We start from the raw sequence: 16,337 nt of genomic DNA, 5'->3' as shown, positions 1-16,337 counted from the left end.
TCATGCCTGTAATCCCAGTACTTTGGGAGGCCAAGGTGGATGGATCACCTACGGTCAGGAGTTCGAAATCAGCCTGGCCAACATGGTGAAACCCCGTCTCAACTAAAAATACAAGAATTACCTGGGTGTGGTGGCGGGTGCCTATAATCCCAGCTACTTGGGAGGCTGAGGCTGGAGAATCACTTGAACCCAGGAGGCAGAGGTTGCAGTGAGTAGAGATAGCACCATTGCCCTCCAGCCTGGGTGACAAGAGCAAAACTCCATCTCAACAAAAAAGAAATGAAAATGCAAAAATAACTTTGAGAGTCTCTAGCAAGCAAGATAATAGACTTAAATTTCATACTTTATGAAGAGAGAAAATCGAATTCTAATTTCCAAAAGCTCCCCTCTGTGTATAAGCGCCAAGATTGGAGGTCTATAAATGGAGTTTTACTAAAGGTGCTAACAGGGAAGGGAGGCCAAAGCACTGAGAGATAGTGGAGGTGTCAACCTCCACTGGTGTCCACCTTGGGAAGAATAGGTAAGCGTGGGGCAGTGAGGAATTGGAGACAAGGGCTGACCTTGCCACAGTTCTCTAGACAAAGCCTGACAAAGCTCTGGATTCTGCCCAGAGCCACACCCCGGGCAGGCAAGATGAGCAATGGCTAAGGGAGGGTCCTGAGGGCAGCCCCACACTGCAGGCTGCCACAGGTCACAAGCTGCTGAGAGTACTCAGGCCAGGATGCCAGAACACGAGAGGCCGCAGAGTACATGGCCCGCAAAAGGGGAGATTGTAAGCAGGATGCAGGATCTCAGCAGTGGGTGCCAAAATGACCCTGAAGGACCAGGTGGTGACAGACACTATGTCAGTGCAGTCTAGACCCAGAGGACAGACAGCATGGGAGCCTGCAGTCCCTCCCTCCATGTCCTTTTGATTCACAACTGCTCCCTGAAGCCATCTAGGGATGGATGGAGAAGGGCAGGCAGGAAGCCCATTGAGTGTAAACAGCACTGATACAGCTTCATCTTTTACTTGGCTGAATATTTAATGAACAGAGACTAACATCAAAAGGGATCTGTTTGGCAGGTGGTTTTCCTCTTCAGGAGTGGGGATTCTAGAACAAGATGATACAGGACATAAAGCTACATTATTTTCCTCACATTCCAGTCATGGTATGGACATTTTAGCCCAGTTATACAGTAGAGATGAACTATCTGCATCAACAATTTACAACCTAATTGCTCAGTATTCCAACTTATTTGACCTTATATATAGTTAGAACACACCAAAATGACTGTGGTGATACTGAGGACCTTCCTGGACCTTTGCAAATGGATTAGGAAAGAGTCTGAGAAACTTGCCCAGCGTTGTCCAGCTAATCAGAGCCCAGATTCAGGCCCAGGCAGTATGGCTCTGAGAGCCTGGTTCCTTTCCTAGACTACCTGCTCCGTTACTGCCTGGATGCTTAAAGCACCTGAGTTTGCACCCCTAGTTTGGTTGGAAAACACTGTCCTTTGCTACAGGTCTCTCACTGTGGTAAGCACTTGGTATAGGGTTTGTTCTCAATACATTTCTCTTGCCTTTTGCCCTCTTCCCCTTAGCTCACAAAGTTGATATGAAATAATAGCTGAGAAAGTGCGTGTAGGCAGCTCAGTGCAAGCCAGGTGTGTCTTCCCTGGCTTATTATCTCCATTTGATGAAGAGTTAAACATGCAAGGTGACGCATGACACAAAAACCCGCAAGCTGCCTTAAAGGGAAAGATGGCTAATTTTGACTACATAAAAAAAAATTCGCAAAAGACAAGGTCAAAAGACAAAACACAAGCCAGAGGAAAAAATCACAACACATGATAAAGCAGTAAATCTCTTTACATAAAATCAGTTCTCAGATTTCAAAAAAGCAAAACACCAACAACTTAGTAGAAGCTTGCACAAATGGGAGCCAAGATCGAGCCACTGCACTCCAGCCTAGGTGACAGAGCGAGACTGTCCCTCCTCCCCCACCAAAAAATAAAAAGAAAAAAGAAAAACTTCCACAAATGGTAAGAAACAGCAGTTCATACAAAGAAACCAAACAGGGCCGGGCACGGTGGCTCACGCCTGTAATCCCAGCACTTTGGGAGGCTGAGGTGGGCAGATCACTTGAGGTCAGGAGTTCGTGACCAACATGGCCAACAAGGACCCCTGTCCCTACTGAAAATACAAAAATTAGCCATGGATGTTGGCAGGCTTCTGTAATCCCAGCTACTTGGCAGGCTGAGGCAGGAGAATCACTTGAACCCAGGGGGCGGAGGTTGCAGTGAGCTGAGATTGTCCCGCTGCACTTCAGCCTGGGTGATAGAATGAGAATCTGAGGAAGGAAGGGAGGAAGGAAGGGAGGAAGGAAGGGAGGGAGGGAGGGAGGGAGGGAGGGAGATTTATGAAAAGATACACAAGTTCAGGCATAATTAAGAAATACATATTTTTTTTAATTTATTTATTATTATTATACTTTAAGTTGTAGGGTACATGTGCATAACGTGCAGGTTTGTTACATATGTATACTTGTGCCATGTTGGTGTGCTGCACCCATCAACTCGTCATTTACATCAGGTATAACTCCCAATGCAATCCCTCCCCCCTCCCCTCTCCCCATGATAGGCCCTGGTGTGTGATGTTCCCCTTCCTGAGTCCAAGTGATCTCCTTGTTCAGTTCCCACCTATGAGTGAGAACATGCGGTGTTTGGTTTTCTGTTCTTGTGATAGTTTGCTAAGAATGATGGATTCCAGCTGCATCCATGTCCCTACAAAGGACACAAACTCATCCTTTTTTATGGCTGCATAGTATTCCATGGTGTATATGTGCCACATTTTCTTAATCCAGTCTGTCACTGATGGACATTTGGGTTGATTCCAAATCTTTGCTATTGTGAATAGTGCTGCAATAAACATACGTGTGCATGTGTCTTTATAGCAGCATAATTTATAATCCTTTGGGTATATACCCAGTAATGGGATGGCTGGGTCATATGGTACATCTAGTTCTAGATCCTTGAGGAATCGCCATACTGTTTTCCATAATGGTTGAACTAGTTTACAATCCCACCAACAGTGTAAAAGTGTTCCTATTTCTCCACATCCTCTCCAGCACCTGTTGTTTCCTGACTTTTTAATGATCGCCATTCTAACTGGTGTGAGATGGTATTTCATTGTGGTTTTGATTTGCATTTCTCTGATGGCCAGTGATGACGAGCATTTTTTCATGTGTCTGTTGGCTGTATGAATGGGATGCAAGGCTGGTTCAACATTCGCAAATCAATAAACATAATCCAGCATATAAACAGAACCAAAGACAAGAACCACATGATTATCTCAAGAGATGCAGAAAAGGCTTTTGACAAAATTCAACAGCCCTTCATGCTAAAAACGCTCAATAAATTCGGTATTGATGGAACGTACCTCAAAATAATAAGAGCCATTTATGACAAACCCACAGCCAATATCATACTGAATGGGCAAAAACTGGAAAAATTCCCTTTGAAAACTGGCACAAGACAGGGATGCCCTCTCTCACCACTCCTTTTCAACATAGTGTTGGAAGTTCTGGCTAGGGCAATCAGGCAAGAGAAAGAAATCAAGGGTATTCAGTTAGGAAAAGAAGAAGTCAAATTGTCCCTGTTTGCAGATGACATGATTGTATATTTAGAAAACCCCATTGTCTCAGCCCAAAATCTCCTTAAGCTGATAAGCAACTTCAGCAAAGTCTCAGGATACAAAATTAATGTGCAAAAATCACAAGCATTCTTATACACCAGTAACAGACAAACAGAGAGCCAAATCAGGAATGAACTTCCATTCACAATTGCTTCAAAGAGAATCAAATACCTAGGAATCCAACTTACAAGGGATGTAAAGGACCTCTTCAAGGAGAACTACAAACCACTGCTCAGTGAAATAAAAGAGGACACAAACAAATGGAAGAACATACCATGCTCATGGATAGGAAGAATCAATATAATGAAAATGGCCATACTGCCCAAGGTAATTTATAGATTCAATGCCATCCCCATCAAGCTACCAATGAGTTTCTTCACAGAATTGGAAAAAACTGCTTTAAAGTTCATATGGAACCAAAAAAGAGCCCGCATCTCCAAGACAATCCTAAGTCAAAAGAACAAAGCTGGAGGCATCACGCTACCTGACTTCAAACTATACTACAAGGCTACAGTAACCAAAACAGCATGGTACTGGTACCAAAACAGAGATATAGACCAATGGAACAGAACAGAGTCCTCAGAAATAATACCACACATCTACAGCCATCTGATCTTTGACAAACCTGACAAAAATAAGAAATGGGGAAAGGATTCCCTATTTAATAAATGGTGCTGGGAAAATTGGCTAGCCATAAGTAGAAAGCTGAAACTGGATCCTTTCCTTACTCCTTATACGAAAATTAATTCAAGATGGATTAGAGACTTAAATGTTAGACCTAATACCATAAAAATCCTAGAAGAAAACCTAGGTAATACCATTCAGGACATAGGCATGGGCAAAGACTTCATGTCTAAAACACCAAAAGCAACGGCAGCAAAAGCCAAAATTGACAAATGGGATCTCATTAAACTAAAGAGCTTCTGCACAGCAAAAGAAACTACCATCAGAGTGAACAGGCAAACTACAGAATGGGAGAAAATTTTTGCAATCTACTCATCTGACAAAGGACTAATATCCAGAACCTACAAAGAACTCAAACAAATTTACAAGAAAAAAACAAACAACCCCATCAAAAAGTGGGCAAAGGATATGAACAGACATTTCTCAAAAGAAATACACATTTTAAAAGCAATGGAAGAACATATTTCACCTGTCAATGATACAAACAAAAAATACTCATCATTAGTGAAGGTGAGGAAATGAGGACTTTTGTACTGTTGGGAGTATAAGCTCTTTTAAATGTAATTTGACAGTATCTCCCACTATTGTAAGTGTACACACTCTGACTTAGCAATGCCATGTTAAAAAATTTCCCTACCAGGCTGGGCGCAGTGGCTCACACCTGTAATCCCAGCACTTTGGGAGGCTGAGGCGGGTGGATCATGAGGTCAGGAGTTTGAGACCAGCCTGGCTAACACAGTGAAACCCCATCTCTACTGAAAATACAAAAAATTAGCCAGGCGTGGTGGCAGGAGCCTGTAATTTCAGCTACTCAAGAGGCTGAGGCAGGAGAATCGCTTGAACCTGGGGAGGCGGCGGTTGCACTGAGCCGAGACGGAGCCACTGCACACCAGCCTGGGCAGCAGAGCAAGACTTCCTCTCAAAAAAAAAACAAAAAACAAAATCCCTACTAATATTCTTACATTTGTAAACGTATGTAAGAATAATTATTTCAGGTATTCATCATTTTTACCTTATAATTTGTAGCCTTGACTGTTTTCCCAGCCTTCAGTATTGGCTGCACCCAAGTAACCTATCAAAAAATGCAAACCTGAAGATGTAACATACTTGCTCAAATCCCTTCAGTGGTATCCCATGATCTAAGGATGAAGTCCAACCCCTTAACTTGATTTATGAACCCTCTTCCTATGTCACTGCCCTCCACCATTTCCTATTTTACATTTTAATTATTAGTAAACACATGCACGCAAACACAGCTATTTCATGCTTCAGTGCCTTTGTTCATCAATCATTGGTTGGTCCACAAATATACATATACATATATATATATATATATATGTTTTTTTTTTTTTTTTTTTTGGAGGTGGAGTCTTGCTCTGTCGCCCAAGCTGGAGTGCAGTGGCTCAATCTCGGCTCACTGCAAGCTCCGCCTCCCAGGTTCACGCCATTCTCTTGCCTCAACCTCCCAAGTAGCTGGGACTACAGGCGCCCGCCACCACGCCTGGCTAATTTTTTGTATTTTTAGTAGAGACGGGGTTTCACTGTGTTAGCCAGGATGGTTTCGATCTCCTGACCTCGTGATCCGCCCGCCTCCACCTACCAAAGTGCTGGGATTACAGGCGTGAGCCACCGTGCCTGGCTGCTTCCACTTATATTTTATTGCCAGAACTGGGTCATAAAGTTACCCCCACGTGTAAGGAAGGTATATCAGTTTGGCTGCAGTATCTGCTTTAGCTAGTTTAAATAGAAAGGGGCTTACCAGGGTGGCAAGGCTACAGTGAGCTGTGATTGAGCCACCACACTGCAGCCTGGGTGACAGAGCAAGACCCTGTCTCAAAAAAAAAAAAAGGAAAGAAAAGGAGAGTGAGAAAGAAAGAGAAGGAAGGAACGAGAGGAGGGAGGGAGGGAGGGAAAAAGAGAGAGAGAAAGAAAGAGAGAGAGAGAGAGGAGAGGGGAGGGGAGGGAAGGGAAGGGGAGGGGAGGGAAGGGAAAGGAAGGGAAGGGAAGGGAAGGGAGAAGTTTTAGGTTATTAATGACTTACAGAATCATGAGATGAAACTAACCTGGGCTGGATTTATAGTAACAATTTCTAAATCCATTCCATGGAACTGGGCTGCCAAGGTAGCTGATACTTCTATCATGACCTGAACTCTGCTTGCCAAACAGGAAGCTGCCCTACAGTGACTGACTCTGGAAGCATGATGCCTTTGCTAGACATACATGACGGTTAATTTTTTGTGTCAAATTGACTGGGCCAAGGGATGCTCAGATCACTGGTTAAACATTATTTCTGGATGCTATGGACCGAATGTGAGGGAGGCTGAAACAGGAGGATCTTGAGCCCTGGAGTTTGAATCCAGCCTGGGCAACAAAGTGAGAACCCATTTCTAAAAACAAAACAAAACAAAAAACAAAAAGTGTCTGCCAGGGGCACCTAACTCAGTTATAAGCGATCAGGGAAGGCATAAAGGGATGAAAAGAACCTTCTAGGCTGGGAACGGTGGCTCACGCCTGTAATCTCAGCACTTTGGGAGGCCGAGGTGGGTGGATTACCTGAGATCAGGAGTTGGAGACCATCCTGGCCAACGTGGTGAAATCCCGTCTCTACTAAAAATATAAAAACTAGCTGGGTGTGGTGGTGGGCGCCTGTAATCCCAGCTACTTGGGAGGCTGAGGCATGAGAATCGCTGAATCTCTTGAACCCAGGAGGCAGAGGTTACAATGAGCTGAGATCACACCACTGCATTCCAGCCTGGGTGACAGCGTGAGTCTCCATAAAAACAAAAAGAAAGAAAGAAAAAAGATTAGTATCCCCTAGATCAATTTTTAAAAATACAAATAGTCGGCCAGGCAGGGTAGCTCACTTGTGCGAAGAGTCTCACTTTGTGCAGTGGCACTATCATGGCTCACTGCAGCCTCGACCTCCTGGGCCCAGGCGATCCTCCCTCTTCAGCCTCTCGAGTAGCTGGAATTACAGGTCTCAACATCTTAGCACATGTATCTGAGTTGTTTTCAGAAACCTGGACCCCCACCAGGTAGATCTGCTGGCATATAGACCTCAGATGCAGGGGAACTGAGGACTGAAATCTGACCTCCGTTCATTGTTCTAAATTTCTTCCTGAGGGGCCTGGAGGAAGTCATGCCCATGGGCCAGACTGTAACTTCCTTTCTGGTGACCCCAAGGTTTTAGACAAAGCTTCACTTACTTAACCCATCACAAACAAATCAGGGAGTCTTTGAATCCACTTATGATCTCTAAGCACCTCTGCTCCAAGATATCCCACCTCGGTGGGGTGGAGGCAGTAGATAAGGTATAGCAGCTAGCCAGAGAGTAAAGGCTTATCCACATGAGAAAATGTTATTTTTTTTTTGAAGAACTACAAGATTTATGTATGATGGCTGTTGCAAAATGGAAGACAGTCATTCATTTTCTTTTCTTTAAATAGGGCCTTGCTGTTTTTGTGTCCTGTGTGGTTATCAAGGGGGTAGAGCGCCCATGACCATGTATAACCTCACCAGTGGACCAAAGTTTCCAGGTTCCTGGGAGAGGGCTCATATACACAGAAGGATGACACTCTCTGAAAGGTGACTTTTGTCTTTTGGGGCACAGGAATCTCTGACATACACATATGTAACACACAAGAACACGTATGTAAATACACACACACGAAGGATATTCAAATCAGTTTTCTACATGGCTGCAATTGCAACATTATGCCCTCTAGTTAACTGTTCCTTCCAGTTAATATCTTCCTTGTCAATCATTATTTTTTCCCTTGGAGACTTTCGAGAACAGCATACTTACTGTCCCTTAAAAGTGAGATGGTGGCCAGGAGCGTGGCTCACGCCTGTAATCCCAACACTTTGGGAGGCTAAAGTGGGCAGATCATGAGGTCAGGAGTTCAAAACCAACCTGGCCAACACAGTGAAAGCCCACCTCTACTAAAAATACAAAAATTAGCCGGCCATGGTGGCACAACCAAGCTACTTGGGAGGCTGAGGCAGAAGAATTGCTTGAACCTGGGAGGTGGAGGTTGCAGCGAGCCGAGATTGCGCCACTGCACTCCAGCCTGGGTGACAGAGCGAGACTCCATCTCAAAAAAAAAAAAGTGAAGCTGGTAAAATTTGAGAAAAGGGTTGCTGATTCCTTATAGTAATTTGTTGAAAGCTTTAATGGGATGTTAATTTCAGGACATAATTTATATTATATTATCCCCGAAGCGTGAATAACGTAATTTAACCTTCATTTGAATGTTTCAATTACTTCCACATTCTGGACTCTCTGTGTAATCATTCTTGAATACTTTTTTAAGAGTTAAAAAAAATTATTTTATGTTAACAAGAAGCCTACGCTGGAGTGGCTCCTTGGCTAGTTCATTCTATTTAATTTGGTGACTATTAGGTGTCTTTATGTTGCTGGGCTCCTTCTCTTTTCCACTTTGCCATCTGAGATAAACTCCCCTCCCCCTCATTTAACAAGACATTTGCAACAGGGTCAGGTGTTCTTTCAGTGTCTAGATAAGAATATCCAGGGAAGAAGAGGCATTTCTTCCCATATGTGTCTCTTCATCACAGAAGAAAACCTTCCCTCAAGTCCCCTAGCAGACTTCCCATCAGGTCTCATTGGCCAGCTTGAATAATTTTAAAGCATTCCTTTGCATTCAGAATTTGTAGTATTTAAGTAGTTATTTGCAAAGTTTATTCTTAACATAAAATTTAAATGTTTAAACAGAAAAGGAGAACACTAGTGTCTCACATTGACAATTAAAGCCACTGTGACTACCTCATTATTTTGGATCCTGGCAGAAATAATAAGTAATTTAGTTAATTTTCACCAAAATTATCTCAGTAAAGTTCATATATTTCAAGTGTTTAAGAATCAATTTTCATTTAGATCAGTGCCCTAGTTTCTGACAATTTAATGTATTTTTCCACAGATTTGGAACTTTAACCTTGATGAGAGGTATAAATACTACGATTATCTCAATGTCAATATTATGTTTAGAAATAATTCTGCTTCAGGTAAAAGAATCTTATCTAGAAAAGTCATGCATTTTTGACTAGGGTCATTTACATTTCTCTTGCATTAACTCTATTTTGACATGCTTACTATTGAGCAAGGAAAAGCACAAGGATATAGTTATTACAGCCAACTTCCTACCAGTTCCAACCCCATTTTCTGCTGCAAATATCTAGGGGACATGGGAGGTTCTCTAAATCATTCACTAATATAAAAAAGGGCCAAGGGCCAAATGTATTAAATTACTAATGAGATTCACATATGTAAGTGCAGACTATAGATTATGACAGCCCATAAAAAATAATATCCTATATGTCCCTGAATCGACATGTATGTCTATCTATACAACATAAACTTCATAAGGTAGGTAATCATGATTATATCATCAAAGAAGTGCTATTTTTTAAAAGTTACTTTTGATAAACTAAGTATATCACATTTAAACCATGAAATTTTCCCCTTGAAGTGGTTTTAGTTGTATTCGTAATTGTCAGCATTAGCTCAGTTCAGCAACTTAGAGACCAGTGACCCCCAGGGATGCACTCATTGCTGGAAAGTACTGAACCCTTTTTATAATGCCACTCAGGATGAAGAAATAATGGGCTGATGGGGCAAATCTTAGAAATGGTCTAGTTTTGCACCCTGCAGAGAAAATGTACTACTTTAATAGTATTTTTTCAATTTAATTTAATTACAAAATCAATGCATATGCATAGTAAAAATCCAAATAGGAAAGAATGATATATTAAAAAATAAGAAGATCACTTTCCCCACAAACTCAAGTTTCACTCCTAGAGGCATTCATTATAAAATTACAAACAGGTTCTTTTTCGTTTTCTCGTTTGTTTGAGACAGAGTATTGGTCTGTCACCCAGTCTCGAGTACAGTGGTGCCATCTCAGCTCAGTGCAACCTCCACCTCCTGGGCTCAAGTGATTCTCGTGCCTCAGCCTTCCAAGTAGCTGGGACTACAGGCACGTGCCACCATGCCTGGCTAATTTTTTTGTATTTTTTTGTAGAGACAGGGTTTCACAATGTTGCCCAGGCTGGTCTGGAACCCCTGGGCTTGAGCAATCCACCGGTCTTGGCCTCCAAAAGTGTTGGGATTACAGGTGTGAGCCACCATGCCCAGTCATAAACAGGTGCTTTTGTAGTCTCTTAAAAAAAAGTCCTATGCATTAACAATCACATATATGCTTATTTTATTCTTTTTTTTTTTTTTTTTTTGAGTCAGGGTCTCACTCTGTCACCAAGGCTGGCGTGCAGTGGTGAGATCAGATTCACTGCAGCCTCAGTGTTCTGGGTTCAGCTATCCTCACACCTCAGCCTCTGGTGTAGCTGCGACTATACCACCAGGCATGTACCACCACACCCAGATCATTTTTTAATTTTTTGTAGATATGGGGTCTCCTTATGTTGCCCAGCTGGTCTTGAACTCCTAGGCTCAGGTGATCTTCCCTCCCGTCCTGCATTTTTAAAATCTAACCAAAAATGCAGTCTTTCCAAATACCTTCTGCACCTAGCTTTAAAATTTTTAAATATCTTGAAAATTTTTCCAAATCAGCACATATGTGTGATTCATTTATTTATTCATTCAACAAATATTTATTAAGTGCTAGGGACTATATTAGGTGCCAGGAATAAAAAGGTGAATAAGACAAGAACTTTCCTCTCACAGGATTTATATGCAGTGAGGGTGTGAAAGTATGTAAGTAAATAAACAAGAAAATTGCAGATTATGCTAAGTGGTTTTTTGGGTTTTTTTTGAGACGGAGTTTCACTCTTGTTGCCCAGGCTGGAGTGCAGTGGTTCAAGCAATTCTCCTGCCTCAGCCTCCTGAGTAGCTGGAATTACAGACATGCACCACCACGCCCGGCTAAATTTTTGTATTTTTAGTAGAGACAAGGTTTCTCCATGTTGGTCAGGATGGTCTCGAACTCCCGACCTCAGGTGATCCACCCGCCTTGGCCTCCCAGAGTGCTGGGATTACAGGCATGAGCCACTACGCCCAGCCTATGCTAAGTGTTAATGAAGGAAATAAAAAGGGAGATATGTTGGAGTTGGCCCACTTTAGACAGGTGGGGGAAATGTGGCCTCTCTGAGAAGTTGACATTAAAACTGAGATCAAAAAAAGAAAATAAGTCAGCTACTAAAAAATCTGGGACAAGAGAATTCCAGGCAACAGTAAAGGCCTTGGGATGTGAAAATTATCTGACATATTCCAAGAACTAAGAGTAGGCCATGGTGACTGTAGCATCACCAGAAAGGAGAAGCAGAAAATGAGATAGGCCATGTGAAGATAGGTGGATTTCTTTCCTTTTTAAAATGTCTTTTAAAAAATTATTAATTGTAGGCCAGATGTGGTGGCTCACGCCTGTAATTCCAGCACTTTGGGAGGCTGAGGTGGGTGGATCACTTGAGGTCAGGAGTTTGAGACCAGCCTGGCCAACATGGTGAAATCCTGTCTTTACTAAAATTACAAAAATTAGCCATGCATTGGTGGCAGGCACCTGTAAAGCCAGCTACTCGGGAGGCTGAGGCAGGAGAATCGCTTGAATGCAGGAGGTGGAGCTTGCAGTGAGCTCAGATCACACCAGCCTGGGCGACAGAGTGAGACTCCATCTCAAAAAAAAAAGAAAAGAAAAACATTGTTTATTGTAGTAAAATACATGTAACAAAATTTACTATCTTAACCAATTTTAAGTGTATGGTTCAGTGTTATTAAATACAAACCATCTACAGATTAGGAGAAAATATTTGGAATATATAAAGACCAAAAATTACAATTTGTTTTGCTAGGCTTAGATATTCATACCCTATGTTATTTAAGGCAAATTGAAATTTCATACTGGATTTTGTATTTGTTTCTTAGATTTCCAGTTTTTAAAGGAGAGATTGGCCAGGAGCTGTGGCTGATGCCTGTAATCCCAGCACTTTGGGAAGCCAAGGCAAGAGGATCGCTTGAGGCCAGGAGTTGGAGACTAGCCTGGCCACTCTCTTGTCTGTATCCCTTGATGCACAAAATTTTTTAATTTGATGAAGTACAATTTATTTTTCCTTTTGTTGCCTGTGCTTTTGGTGTTATAGCCAAAAAATCACTGCCAGATCCAGTGTCATGAAGATTGTCCCCTATGTTTTCTTCTAGAATTTTATAGTTTTAACTCCTAAATTTAGGTCTTTGATTCATTTTGAGTTAATTTTTTAATATAATATCAGATAAAGGTCCAACTTATTTTATTTTATTTTTTTGCATTGGATATCCAGTTTTCCCAGCACCATTTGTTGGAAAGTTTGTCCTTTCCACATAGATGGTATTGGCACCCATGCCAAAAATCAATTGACCATACACACAAGTGAATATTTTAAAAGTACAATGGGAAATGATGGACACTAGTAATCAAGGCTTCTAGGCAACTCTGAGTCTCTAGATTAACTTTCTTAAGCCCTTTTGGAGATGACAGACTCAAAAGGGAAAAGGGAGTTCTAAATTCCAAAAATCTCTTTACTAAGAGCAAAACATAAAGTAGTGAACATTAAACTGCATTTTTCCAACAAGAAACTATAGGAAAAAAAAGTTTTGCATAGGAAGAGGAAATTCGAGAAATGAACTCAAAGAAGAGAGGAAGTCAAGGAGGTCTTCGATAGAGATGAAGAAATACAAAGGCTTCAACAGAAAAAGAGAGAGAGGAAGAGGAAGAAGAGAAGGAAGAGGAGGAGGAGGAAGAAGAGGAGAAGGAAGAAGAGGAGGAGGAAGTGGAGGAGGAGGAAGAAGAGAGGGAGGAAGAACAAGAGGAGGAGGAAGAAGAGAGGGAGGAAGAACAAGAGGAGGAGGAAGAAGAGGAGGAGAAAAGGAAGAAGAGGAAGAGGAAGAAGACAGGAGCCTGGTGCAGTGGCTTACACCTGTAATCCTAGCACTTCCAGAGGCCAAGGTAGGCGGATCACTTGAGGCAAGGAGTTTGAGCTCAGCCTAGCCAACATGGTGAAACGCCATGTCTACTAAAAACACAAAAATTAGCCAGGCTTGGTGGCAGGCGCCTATAGTCCCAGCTACTCTGGAGGCTGAGGCAGGAGAATTGCTTAAACCCAGGAGGCAGAGGTTGCAGTGAGCCAAGATCCTACCACTGCATTCCAGCTTGGGCAACAGAGCAAGACTCTGTCTCAAAAGACAAACAAACCAACAAGCAAGCAAACAAAAAACAGAAAAAAAAAATTGTGGTATACTCAGATAAGGGAATACCATTCAGCAATAAAAAGGAATTAACTGTTGTAACACACAACTGCATGGATGAATCTCAAAATAATTATGCTGAGTGAAAGCAACCAGACCAAAACACAGTGCATCCTGGCCCATCAAATTGTATGCATTAAATATGTGCAGTTTTTTTGTATGTCAATAATACCTCAATAACACTGTAAATAAAGTATATTCTGAATGATTTCATTTAAACAAATTATAGAAAAAGCAAATTGATCTATAATGACAGAAAACAAGTCAGTGGTTCCCTGGTGCAGTTGAGGAGAGTGATGTGAGGGTGACTTTTGGATTAGGGAATGAAGAAATGTTTAGGGATGATGAGTATGCTGATTATCTTGAATGTGGTGATGATTTCACAGGTGATGATTTCACATATGTCAAAACTTATCCAATTTTTCATTTTCAATGTGTGCAGTTTTTGTATGTCAATAAAGCTATGCTAAAGAAAAGCTATTTTTGCTTTTGTAACAGAAGTGGAACTGAAAATCTGTATCCATTCTTTGTCAGAATTCCTGTATCTTTCATCATATCCTTGTAATCTTCTCTCACTTTGAATAGTAATGAGAGGTGAGCTCATGGATTCACAGCAATACCCTCACACTTTAAAGTTAAGGTTCCCCTGTGTGCAGACACTATTAGCAGCCTACGGAACAGGCATCTCCCTTCCCTTTCTGTCAGAGTCCACTTTCCCATGTTATAAGCTGATAATGCCTGGACTTGTAACCCAATCAAGGCCAGTGAGACCAGAAGACAAGTCAACTGTGGGCGTTCTCGGGAAGATTTTCCAACCTAGTTAAAAGAGAAACATGTGAAATGTCCCTCCTTCCCACCTTTGAATGTTGTTATATGAAGACATAGCTGGGTGCAGTGACTCACGCCTGTAACTCGGCACTTTGGGAGGCCGGGGCGGGTAAATCACTTGAGGTCAGGAGTTCAAGACCACCCTGGCCAACATGATAAAACCCCATCTCTACTAAAAATACAAAAATTAGCTGGGTGTGGCAGGAGGCACCTATAATCCCAGCTACTCTGGAGGCTGAGGCAGGAGAATAGCTTGAACCCAGGAGGTCCATGAAGCAGGTTGAGGTCCATGTCACTACTTCACAGGAGAAACAACTTCCACTTGGAGGCCCAAGCAAAGATTTTTAAGCTCCTGTAAAGTACTTTGCAATCCTTTGTTAAAGGAGGTACAATCACAATTTGTTTTGCTAGGCTTACTAGGCTTAGATATTCATACTCTATGTGACTTGAGGCAAATTGAAATTGTGTACTGGATTTTGTATTCGTTTCTTAGATTTCCAGTTTCTAAAGGAGAGATTGGCCAGGCGCTGTGGCTCATGCCTGTAATCCCAGCACTTTGAGAAGCCAAGGCGAGAGGATTGCTTGAGGCCAGGAGTTGGAGACCAACATAGTGAGACCCGCATCTCTACAAAACATTTTAAAAATTAGGGCATGGTGGTGAGCACTTAGCTACTCAAGACTGAGGTGGGAGAATCTCTTGAGGATTCTAGAAGATGGAAGCTGCTGTGAGCCATGACTGCACTACTACACTCCAGGCTGAGCAATAGAGGGAGACCCTGTCTCAAAAAAAAAACCAACCAACCAAAAAACAAAAAAAATGGCCGGGCGCGGTGGCTCACGCCTGTAATCCCAGCATTTTGGGAGGCCGAGGCAGGCAGATCACGAGGTCAGGAGATCGAGACCATCCTGGCTAACACGGTGAAACCCCGTCTCTACTAAAAATACAACAAAACTAGCCGGGCGTGGTGGAGGGCACCTGTAGTCCCAGCAACTCCGGAGGCTGAGGCAGGAGAATGGCGTGAACCCGGGAGGCGGAGCTTGTAGTGAGCCGATATTGTGCCACTGCACTCCAGCCTGGGTGACAAAGCGAGACTCCGTCTCAAAACAAAACAAAACAAAAGCCAAAAAAATTAAGGAGAGATGACCTATATTTAAATAATTCAATTGTTTAATCATATGCTTTCACGTGTATTCTTTCTGGCAACAAGATCATAAATCTTTCTCCTCCAGCATTAAACCCAGTGCTTTGCAGCCAGGATTCTATAATACAATGATTGAGAAAAACAGGAGTAATAAGACATGGAAATCAATAGCAAATTATAACATGTTCATAAACAAGGTAGGTAACTGCTTTACGAATGCTATATATATGTGTTTTTTTTGTTTGTTTTGAGACGGAGTCTCACCCAGGCTAGAGTGCAGTGGCGCGATCCTGGCTCACTGCAACCTCCGCTGCCTGGGTTCAAGCGATTTCTCGTGCCTCAGCCTCCCGGGTAGCTGGGACTACAGGCACGCGTCACCACACTCGGCCAATTTTTTTGTAGAGATGGGGGTTTCGCCATGTTGGACAGGCTGGTCTCGAACTCCCGACCTCGGGTGATCCTCCCGCCTAGGCCTCCCAAAGGGCTGGGATTACAGGCTTGAGCCGCCGCGCCCGGCCTTTTGCTCGTTTGCATCCACTGCAAACTGCATTAATCATTGACAAGCTCTAGCAGAGGTACTCCTGAGCCTGGAAAGCCCCTGCGGGAAGTCACAAAGCCCCCACATAAACTTGCTGTGTGGCACACAGCGTCGCCGCACCGCGCAACTAGGGAAGAGGGCTAAGGTGCAGGTCTCATCTCCCCTCCGCCCCCTTCCCAGAGCCCCGGCACTTACCCACTCTTTTCACCCGGGGAGGGGCGGGGC

This window comes from Theropithecus gelada, chromosome 8 (assembly GCF_003255815.1).
Source record: "Theropithecus gelada isolate Dixy chromosome 8, Tgel_1.0, whole genome shotgun sequence".
In the NCBI taxonomy this organism is placed as follows: Eukaryota; Metazoa; Chordata; class Mammalia; order Primates; family Cercopithecidae; genus Theropithecus; species Theropithecus gelada.
The sequence above is the reverse complement of the archived record's forward strand: the minus strand, read 5'-3'. Positions refer to the sequence as shown.